The following is an 11129-nucleotide window of genomic DNA, read 5'->3' as shown; positions in this document are numbered from 1 at the left end:
ATTCGTCTTATTTTCTCAGAACCTTTAGTTAGACAGTCGATTTTGTGACAAATTTGTGATAATTATACATAATTATGATAGTTATAGTTTGCTTTTGTTTTTCAAGTGGCGAAAACAAGCTTGTTGACAAAATAGCAGGTAGTCGAAACACTCCTGAACCTGAAACCAAAACTCAGTTAAGAAACGAAGAACTTTGAGTCTCCGAGCGGTCTTTGAATGCACCTGAGAGGGAGGGTCTAGTCAGTTATCTGTAGGCTGCTTCTCGGCCGTTCACTCTGATTACGGCTCCTCAGGAAAAAGGGCGACCACAGGAGGGGAAACACGGAGCTCTTCGCTACTTTGAGAGGATACGTCTGAGAGAGAGGTAAGGAAATAAATGCTTCTATACTTATTCGGCTGGAGCTCCGAGGGCCGTGTAGAGTGAATAAAGCGCTTGAGACTAAAAGGAAAAGTAGTTAAGCAGCACCCCTTCGAGTGGATAGATAACCTTAGTTATTTAAGATTCCAGCAGCACCTCGGTGAGTTGAAACCTGTTACTTGTTTAGAAGTTTTCCAGCAGTCGTTAAGGTTATTATTGTTCGTTTATTATTGTTATTATTATTATGTTTAAAATGGGGCAAAGGAGAAGGGCACACGGAGGACACACCTGTTTGTTTTTCTCCAACCATATCCTAAAGAAGATGTTGTTGTTGCCTTTCTACCCACTCGATACTTGCGCAATTGAACTAAATGGACTTTAACTGTGGAGCCTTAGAGCCAGTCTTTAATTGCTGTGAAAAACTTCTTTCTGTTTGAGAACCTGTTTGTCCAGTAAGCTGGAACAAAATGTTTTTTTGTTTTTTCTTTATTTCTTTTAGGCAGGAATACTCGGAAAGCTCAATTATTCGAATACATGATACCGACTGTGTGGCTTTTTAAAAAATGTAATTATTATTATTTGGTGACAGAAGTCTGTCCTTTTCACCTGAACTAAAATAAAAACCCAAACTGTTAAAAAAAAACCCCAAAAGACTACATTCGTCTGTCCCGAGGAAATTCCTCTCTGGCAGTCACCACACCCTTGTTGTGCTGCTCGGCTTCTGTAGCGCAGACCCTCACATCTCAATAGCGACTTGTTCCCTTGTCTTGGCATGTTCACCATAACAAAACTGCACTGCCGGTATTTGGGACTGCGCCAGAGTCAAATCTGCAAAACTCTGCTATTCTTCAACTCAGCTGCTCCCATCTTTCGAGGCTGACGCGCACACTCAGGATGTTGCACGTGAAGAGTCCTCGAAAACGGGTCTTCTCGGTTTGTCCACTGCGCGCGCGTGTGTGATTGCAACATAAATATTTTTGTGGAAGAATGATGTAATATATATATATATATATGCTTTTTTTTTTTTTAGCAGAACTGCTGACCCAGCAGGTAGTGGACAGAAGTGAAAGTGTTGCCCAGTGTAACAAGCAAAACAAAATCAGTGCAGTGCAGGGAAATGTAAAGGAAATCCCCGATATGAGGTATTAAAGGATGTGGCTGTGTGACGAGATGTAATCCACAGTGTTAGGGCTGAAAAAGTAGGGATATTGTTGTAGACGATGGAGTGGATATACTATTGAATGCACACGGGAAAGAGTACACACACACACACACACACACACACACACACACACACACACACACACACACACACAGAATCCATACAGATATTATGAAGTTAAAACATAGCATTAATTAATGCATTGCAAGGTTTTCCGATAATGCGCTGGATAAACATGATAACCCAGATTACACATATTTCTTACTGTTTATATTGCATCATTAATCACAGCAAAGATTCCACAAAGAGTTTAAGCAGTGTAAATATAATAACCAGCTACAAAGGCAAAGGCAGTAAAGGCATCCTTAGCGGTATTTTCATTACTGATTAAGCTGAGAGTTATTTTCTTGATTAATCGTTTGGTCTGTAAAGTGTTGCATGCAAAGAGCCATGTTGATGCTTATTGTTTTTGCTTGAATGAGGATGATAAATCAAACTTAGCTGCTAATTAATTTTCTGTTGATCGACTGGTTACCCAATCCACTTATTAATCAGAAGCATAGACAGTGTAAAAGAGGGATATCGCTTCTGGGTTTGAGAAGTGCCTTGAACTGTCTTTTTTGGGGGGGTTTCATAGTGAGCAGGGGGCGACTCTTCTGGCTGCAGAGAGACTTTCGGTTGTATAGACATCTATGGGAAATAAGTCCTCGGCTCCCTTCACATGTGACCTCAGTTAACACTTTTCTTATCTTTATGGTCTTGGTTGCTAGTTTCATTTTATACTGAATAAAAAAAAATGGGTTGGATAATATGGTCGTTATTACAGTCGCAAGTGAGGATTAGTCGCAAATCATTAGCCAATGAGAAAATTCCACATTTCCTGCAGTCGCTCATCAGTTTTGTTTACGGCAGAAAAGCTCGACTTGAGGGGGAGTAAAAAACAAATGGACAACTACACGTCCATTAGGCCTTAACTATTACTGGAACAGGCCTTGTTCTGTGTATAGGATTTAAGTTGTCCTAAAATACTTACAGAGGACTTTGTTTATTTTGTATTTCCTATAAAAATAAGACTGTCTCCAACTGATGGAACTGCCAAAGATCCATTTATTATTTATTTTTTTTAGTATGTGACCTTTTCTCTTCTTTTTCCAGTATTGAGGCCAGACAGACAGCTGAATAGCTTTGTAGGTCATGAAAGCTTTCATGAAAGACTAATGTGGATCAAAAGCTGCATGTATGCCTTTATAGCCAGAGGTCCTTTCACCCTGGTGTTTGCACCTCGTTTTGTTCCTCTTGGCATTTGACTGACCTGCTCTGCTGTATTTTTACTTTTCAACGATTGATTGCGGCCACCTAACCTTTAGGAAGCACACTACTAGCACTCGATAACAACGTAAAACGCAAAGATTTAGGAAGTTGGTGCTAAAAAATGGGAGGGTTTGTTTAGATTTGAGTGCTGAGATTTGATCTCTTTTCCTTTCTATGGGGAGTTAGAAGGTTGTTAAAACCATAGGTGTTTATCAGCTGATGTGCTTATAGATCTTCAAAGTATTAGAATGGACCACCTTCCATTAGGTGGTCCATTCCTAAGAAAGCCAGTCTTTCTGGAAACTGATCAAACTGGAGCTTGTTTTACACACTGATGAAAAAAAATCCCTTTAGGCACACGTGTTTTTCAGTTTTCTAGTCATTTGTCTGCAATCGACAAGCATGGCTGCATGGAAGATTGCATCCGTTGGATGTGGGGTGTACCACACATGGGCAGCATGCAGACAAAAAAAGAGAAAAAAAAGTCTGGGAGTGTTTCCTGTTTGGATCTTGGGGTTTGAGGTTTCAGGAAGCCTTAAAAGGATAATGTAAACATTTTTTTTCTTCTGACAGACTTCAGAAGTACTGCTCTCTCAGACTCTTGTAGCCTGTTCCATGTTAAGTCAAGATTCCCTTTGGGAAATTGCTTGGATCGACACTGTATTTGCTCCAGCAGAAAGTTTGGCTGCTCTTTGGTAAATGCTTTCAGTTGGTGTCACCAGTTATCAGTTTTGATTTCTGCTGGGGGTTTTTTCCCCGTCTTATGTAGTACTGACTGCATTAAAAGAAGTCCTCTTTACACTGCATTGCCAAAAAAAATATGGACTAATCTTGAAAATCAATAATGAACATAATTGTTCTTTGCAACCCTCAGTTTATATTCTTTCAATCCTAATAGTTGTGCAATTGGCGCTTCAGTTTTTAGCCTAATTGGACTGCAGCTATTAACTGGATACATCTTTTCAGACAGTGTAAAAAAATGTTTTTGATTATTCTTGTCAGCCACTAAAGATCATGCCTTTGTAGTTGGTTTGTAGTTCTTTTCGCCCTCAATTACTTCCAACTGTTGATGGCTAAACCTAATAAGATTTGATGAGCTATTTCAGAGGATTCAGTGCTAGATTCGATAAAATGCACTCGCTTCTCACACAGCTTCACAGGCTGACAGGACAGATGAGAGACACAGTTGGAGGATTGACTCCATACAGGCTGTGCACATGTGTGTCAGCTTTCGTTTTCAGATTTCATTTGTGCTGTGTGTGTGAATCAGAAAGAAGCAGGGATGCGGCGCCCTAAGGATATGCAACATTAGCTCCCTGACGGTGACATCACACTGCAACACAGAGAGGGAGAACGCGAGGGATGGGATGAGATGAGGGCTGACTGAGAACAAGAGCCTGGAGGAGGATGGGTAGAAAAGAGGAGCTAAAAGAGCAAACAGAGTTAGGAACAGGGTGCAATCAAGTCGGTTCCTTCACCACGCCGAGCTGAGGTGGTGCGTGTCTGTGCATATGCACACTTTATAATCTTGGAAAGCGAAAATGCATTCCTCATTTCTATCCAAGTCCTGATTAGCTATTTTCCCAAGACAGCCCATGACTAATTCAAAGATTTGTTTATTTTATACTCATGGAATATTAATCAAAGGCCTCGTTACTGCACTTTAATGCTTTTAAGTTTCTCCATATCGTTTGCTGTTGCAGCAACTCGTGTTCTAGTTTTGACCACAGTGCTTCGCTTTCCTCCCTCCAGCTTTCTGACTTTTGTTTGTACTGCAACCAAGAGGCGGGTGAAGGGATGATTCTGTGTGATATTTCTCTCTTTCGTCCTCTGCTCTCAGCCGAGTTGTGTGCACTGTGATAAATTGGGTTGGGTGAGTCTCAATGGCTCTGTCCTATTTTGGGCTCCAGCTAGGTTCTCTGACTTTAGCTCCTTCCCTGGCCTGGATCTTGAGCAGTCACTTCTGCTCTTAAGTTTGATTCAACCTTGAAAATGTTAGCTTGGCTGACCAGTATATTAGGATATACTCTAGAGATAAAAGTCTAAGTAGCTTGGAAGGAAAGTGACTCAACACGAAGACATTTTACCTCTAATACAAGATGCTTCTTCAGTTCAGAACTGAGAGGGGAAAATGTCTTTACAAAACTGAAAGAAGTCCAGTCAATTTCTTTCCTAGCTCTTACTACCGTGACCTGGATGACTGACGAACTACATGGACTCGAGGGATAAAAGTTCTGGGGCTGCCTTCACATTTTACCAAGAGGAGGTACTCATCCTGGAAACCCGTGCCATAAAGTGGCACATGTTTTTGTGCTGATGTTAAGAATGGTTCAGATGGTCTGCCACTTCACGGCTGAGTTGCTGTTGTTCCTTAACACTTCCACTTCGCAATAAAATCACTCGCAGTCGATCATGGAATATCAAGGTGGGAAGAATTTTCACAATCTGAGTTGTTGAAACAGTGGCATCCTGTTATAGTACACCACTCAAATTTAGTGAGCTCATTATAATGATCTGTTCTTGGTGCTTGGTGAATGTGAATGTTGGGTATTACAGGTGGGTTTGTTTTAACAAAGCAATTCATCAAAGCAGATTAATGAAAAAAGAAAATATCCAATCTGAAATTGCCAGTTGTGATACTGAAAGTGCTTTTAAGACACAGTTCAAAATATCAGCTGTATTTAGTCTACCAATAATTTAGACTTTGTTTGTTAGTGCTTTGGTTCATAATCAGTATGTCACATTTGATTTATAGATTAGTTGATTGGCAAAAAATAATGTAAATGTTTTTTAATGACAATGTTTAAGGAAATTTAAGAAAAATGCTGACCAGCGTTATACATGGCCCCACTTAGGGATTGGTAATTAATCGACTTTCATTTTCATTTTTGAGTTGTTGTTTATGAGAACAGGTTAATTGACTTAAATATTATGGTAAATGGCCTGTATTTGTATAGCGCTTTACTAGTCCCTAAGGACCCCAAAGCGCTTTACACAACCAGTCATCCACATCCTTCACGCACACATTCACACACTGGTGATGGCAGCTACATTGTAGCCACAGCCACCCTGGGGCGCACTGACAGAGGCGAGACTGCCGGACACTGGCGCCACCGGGCCCTCTGACCACCACCAGTACGCAACGGGTGAAGTGTCTTGTCCAAGGACACAACGACCGAGACTGTCCAAGCCGGGGCTCGAACCAGCAACCTTCCGATTACAAGACGAACTCCCAACTCTTGAGCCACGATCACCAGGTTTTGGAGTGTAGCTGTAGTTTTGTTTGTTCCTTTGAATCCTGTTTGTACTTTTCCTTAATGTGTGATTTATAGTACCAAAAATGTTGTTTGTTTGCATATCGGTTTCCACAAAGACAGTGTACAGAAAGAGGTTTGTACCCAGTGCAAACGTGCTGCCATGCAGTCCTCCAAAATCCCAACTGCACTGGTCGTGGATGACTATGCAACTTCACCAGGAATGGGAGAAGCACAAAAACCCTATTAAAGATTAAAAATATATTTAAAAATGTAAAAAATAAAATGATAATCATAATAATACAGCTTGAAAAAGTGTAGACAGTGGCTGCAGCAGACACTTTTGATTGTTTTTAACACTTTGTAATGTTATAACGTCACTCTTCTCGACAGCTAGTTGACAATCCAATGGCAGCATAAACAGGAGTAGCCCACAGACTGGTTGTACCACATACTTTGTACACTGTCTCCATCGATGGCATACACTCCCTGCAGGTAGACGGATAGTCCCAGATCGCCTTTGCACTGAAACTTAGTTTTGTCTTCACAGTGGCAGCGCAAAGTTTCTCGCTGTCTCTGTCATTTTTTACTTCAGTTCACATTAATTTCATGTTTACATTTCAGACATCACACAATTAATCAATAAAGTAATCCTCAGATTGACTTGAAAAACATCAATGATCCTAGAAAATGTGTTTGTCTGTTTTCTGGCAGAAAGAAAGTTAGAGATGCTGTAGAGGGATGTTGTGTGTTCAGAAGAAAAGGGTGAGGGGTGTTGAAAGTAGGTGAGAGATTCCTCATGGCTTATGTATTCCCACATTTTTACACAGTCAGACAGGGCTGTGTGAGCGCTTAGTGACCCGACATTAATCATCGCATGGAATGCACTTTGCAGCTTTGGCCAACCACTGTGTCAGAATGTGAACTGCTAATACCCAGTTAATATTTTTCTTTAACAGCTGTTTGTTCATACATCACCTGGAAGTGTACAGTCAGTTTACAGGTAGCAGGGGTGCGCTGTGCTGCTTTCCATGGAAAAGGAAAATATGGGAGATGAATCTGGTCACACGGAGGACTTGCTGACGAGTAAAATGATGATTTTATGATCAACTAATTCTATATTTTTTCACGCCTTTGGTCAGATGCTGGTAGTCTCTTTAAGTGAAGATGAGAGATTGAGTATCCTCTCCCTACCTCTGAACAACAGGAAGTTCAGACACTCAGATAATTAAAATTTTTCTGTTTGCACTCAGAACAAGTATGTTTCTGCCCTTCTGCTTCTGCGTCAGACCTGATGGAAAGTGGGATTGTTTGTACAGATCTTCAGTCATATTCACAGATTTGTCCTGAATCACCCCAGTTTTGCCTGTTTGGGCCTGTGTACTCTCTGGGTCTTCAGTTTGAGTTGTGATCTAGTATTTTGGAGGACATCCGGCAGGCGACATGACTAACAGGAATGTACAAGGCACGATAATGCCTGTGGCATGTTTCTGAGGGGGAGGTGAACGTGTGCATTCCTCACGTCCTCTGCTTGAGGTATTGGTGACACATTAAATGTGATTAATGTATTTTATGTTCAACAGTTTAACTGTCAAGCTAACTGCTGTATAGCTTAAAATGTGCAGCCCACATCTCTAAACTTCAGACCTAACGAAGCCTGAAATATAAAACTTATAAGAAGCAGAACTGCTGTCTCTGGGTGACTTTTTCCTCAGTATGTTGTCTATACGAACTTTCTGTTGTATCATTAAGTTAACATACATCTTCAAACTTGGAGATATTATTTTTTTGTTGCGCCCACACTGGGCATCTCCTCTAGAGATGCCCAGCAGAGGACGAGGATTGAGAGTGGGGGTGGGGTTGCATAAGTCGAAGAGTTTATTGAAGTAGAGATGCAAACGCTGCCGCAGTTTTATGTAACAGCACCAGTCTATGTCAATATAACTGATATTGTCTTAGACTTTACTCTTTCAAAAATCCATTGTAAGAATGCATGCTGACATGTCATCCAGCACTAATCATTGTCTAGTAAAGTTAAAGCCCTTCGTTGTCTTTTGGCTACATTGGCAGAGTGAATGAATTTGCTCAAATGAATCAGAAGCTGCATAATATACACAGGCGATGAGCATTATATGGACATTAAAGTGGTTTATGATGATTTTTGTAATGTGTTTTGTAGAACACAGAAATGTTCGTTGTGGCAAGAATAAAATATTGATGTTCAAATAGTCGTCATTTAAAAGTCGAAGCTCCTCTGGAAACAAAAGCTTTTTTTAAACCCATATCAGCTCTGATGGTGTTGAACTCCGCAGTACCAATTACGCAAAACAGCTGCCTGTTAACAAAAATCAAAATGCAGCTTCACCCACTCACAGCGCTGTGCTTTTCAACAGCACAGCAGGGTGTTATACAGCAGCTGGCACGCTCGAGACATCAAGAGAAGGAAATTGAAATCCACTGGGACATCTATGCCTCTTTTCCACTTGCACCTACTCGGCTCTGCTCTACTGTACTCTGTCCTTTTCCATTGCAGTTGAGCACCACATCAATGTGGGTGGGATCATTACAGTAACAAGGCCCCAAAAAAAATCCTGTGACGTCATTTGTATGCAACACAAAACAAACAATGGATGACATGGAGGTGATGGCATACCGTCTGCTAAACCCATGGTAACGTCTGCACCTCATCATTGAAGCACAGTGTTGGTTTGTGTGTTTCCAATCGGTGGCATGCGGTCTGTTGATGTCTCATTTTCAGCTCGACTCAGCTTGATTGAAACCTGGTCCCAGGTACTACCACCAAATGGAAAACCCCCAAAACAGTGACACTGAGCCAAGCCTGGTAGGTGTTATTGGAAGAGAAGCTGTTTAAAGGTTTGGGGTGAGCTGGTCAGAAGATGATTACGATCTTTTGGTGAAGAATGATGAGCTAAATTAAATTCCTTCTAAAAGGTTTTTTGCTTTCGCACTGAAAGCTGTGATCAGAAATATCTCTGCTGCGTCCGTGTCTTTCAGAATACTTGTTTGCCCTCTTGTTTTGTTGGCTGCCACACTGTCTTCAGTTCAATAACTTACAACTTTGCATTTCATTATATTTAGTGTTGTCCTCACTGTTTCACAACAAATAATCTAGCTTTGTTGATTTGGAGCCGTTTGGAAGTTGTTGTAATAGATTTCTTGATGAGATTCATGCAGTTCATTAAATAATTGAGATCGTGAACCAAATAAAATAATATAAAAACATTAAATCACCCTCCTCTGCTGTACATGATAGTAAATCAAATGAGGTACTATGTGTAGGGTTGTTTGAGTGCCTTGAGTTTGTGATTAGAGGTCAGCCCATACTTCAAGAAGAGGAAGATTGTTTTTAATTCATTTATTTTTTTAGTCTTAGTCATTCTCCTGGTGTTTCATGACTATTTTTGTGGGTTTTTCTTTTGTTTTTTTACCCCCACCACCTGAAGTGAACAAGACTGGCTAATGTGTTACCCCTGCAGATATGAGTCACAACCTGCCAGCGAGGAGAAACGAGGGAGAAAACGGCATCTGTGCTGCTTGTGTGGGAAATGAGAACTTTGTCCTTTGCTACTCCACGCAGGGCAAATATTATGCAAGAGGGGCTCATTCATCCTAAGACACGTGTGAACACGCACGTTGATATGACCCGTTTGAGGCTCGTGTGCTTCGGCAGTCGCTGCATGTGCGCTATGGCTCATCACTCAGGATATGTTGTCATTCTTCTTCAGCTCGGCCTTTGGCTCTGTGTAGCTTGTTCAGCAGTGATCTTAGTACCACAGAGCTTGCTACAGTGCAGTTATTCACAAGTGCATTTCGACATACATTGGTCACATGTTTTGTAAACGTGATATATGAAGGGCGCCTTGAGTGGAATTTTCTCAAATATGGCCGTAAAGTTTACTTGGACCCAAAGCTTAACAGTTGATGTTTGTGTTTAAGGTGCAAGGCCACTGTGACATCACATGGATCCCATTCTTGTAAATGTGACATACCCAAGGCACACTTACTGATTTTTGAACGTGGCATAACATGGAGTGTTACAATAAAACTGTAGGCGATTGAGGGTGAGATTTCTTGCAATTGCTTTTTATGAGGTTAATGTTGTGGTTTTATATCATTGTAGTTTTTTAAGTGTTTTAAATGCAGCCACGTGTACATTCAAAGCTACAAGCAGTACACCAATTAACCTAACATGCTTAACTATGGGAGGAACCCATACGGGAGCAGGGAGAGGCCTTTGTGCAGTGATCAGCATGGACAATGTTACTACTGTAATACAAAATGGTTGTTTGCTCCGTTTCCAGTAAAGCTTATTGAAAATGACCCAGTGGAAGAAACTCAGTGAGGAAGAATGATGGTAAATAACAAAACTGGTGAAGTCCCACAAGCTTCACTTCTTCCTCTCCTGCATCAGTTGCTCTCATGTTGTTCTTACCAGGAAGTCGCTTAAAGGAGTCTAAAAGATAAACGAGAAAGATGATTGATAATAGCAGAGGCTATGCTTGCGGTTATTTAAATGTGTAAGGATGACATAAATAACTTTTTAGGGTGAGATGAATTGATCAGAGTTCCTTGTCTTACCTCCTGAAGGAAGCCTCAGTTCACTACTTATCTCTGAGAAGACTCCCCCTGTGGTCAATCTGGTTATTAGTGTTTACTTACTGTTGTATTAGTTCATTGATTTGCTTTTGATCTTGCATAATACATGAGAAAAAAATGCAGATGTTATATGTGTGAATATTTTATAACCGTGTATGGTATGAATATTGTATGAGGGTTTTAAGTGAATTGTTTCTATCCACAATCTAAGGGTAATGGAACACACCGATATGTAACTCTTATTTAGGGAACGAGCCCTTGTAGTGCCTGCTCCTGTCCTTGTCCTGGCACAGTATGCACACACAGACACATTAATGCGAAGCAAAGGGGCCATTATCCCCAGTAAGCACCATTTGCTGCCACTGTCACAGTGGGGAGCCTGCTCTGAGTGCCACGATCATCAATATGCCGCATTATTTTATCACAG

At 40.9% G+C, this 11129-nt stretch overlaps 1 protein-coding gene across 1 annotated transcript in view; it reads left to right on the top strand.

Annotated features, from left to right (window-relative positions):
- The first annotated feature begins 229 nt into the window (after positions 1-229).
- LOC146363726 (rho-related GTP-binding protein RhoA-D) overlaps positions 230-11129 on the top strand; it is a 19103-nt gene continuing 8203 nt past the window's right edge. The window contains exon 1 of the mRNA XM_084916236.1: positions 230-364. The gene's annotated coding sequence lies outside the window, so the exon portion shown is untranslated. The remainder of the gene's footprint in view (positions 365-11129) is intronic.

Source organism: Perissodus microlepis, chromosome 20, assembly GCF_051167445.1.
Source record: "Perissodus microlepis isolate ML-2025 ecotype Zambia chromosome 20, ASM5116744v1, whole genome shotgun sequence".
In the NCBI taxonomy this organism is placed as follows: Eukaryota; Metazoa; Chordata; class Actinopteri; order Cichliformes; family Cichlidae; genus Perissodus; species Perissodus microlepis.
Note: the sequence above shows the minus strand (reverse complement) of the source record. Positions and strands in the feature narration are given on the sequence as shown.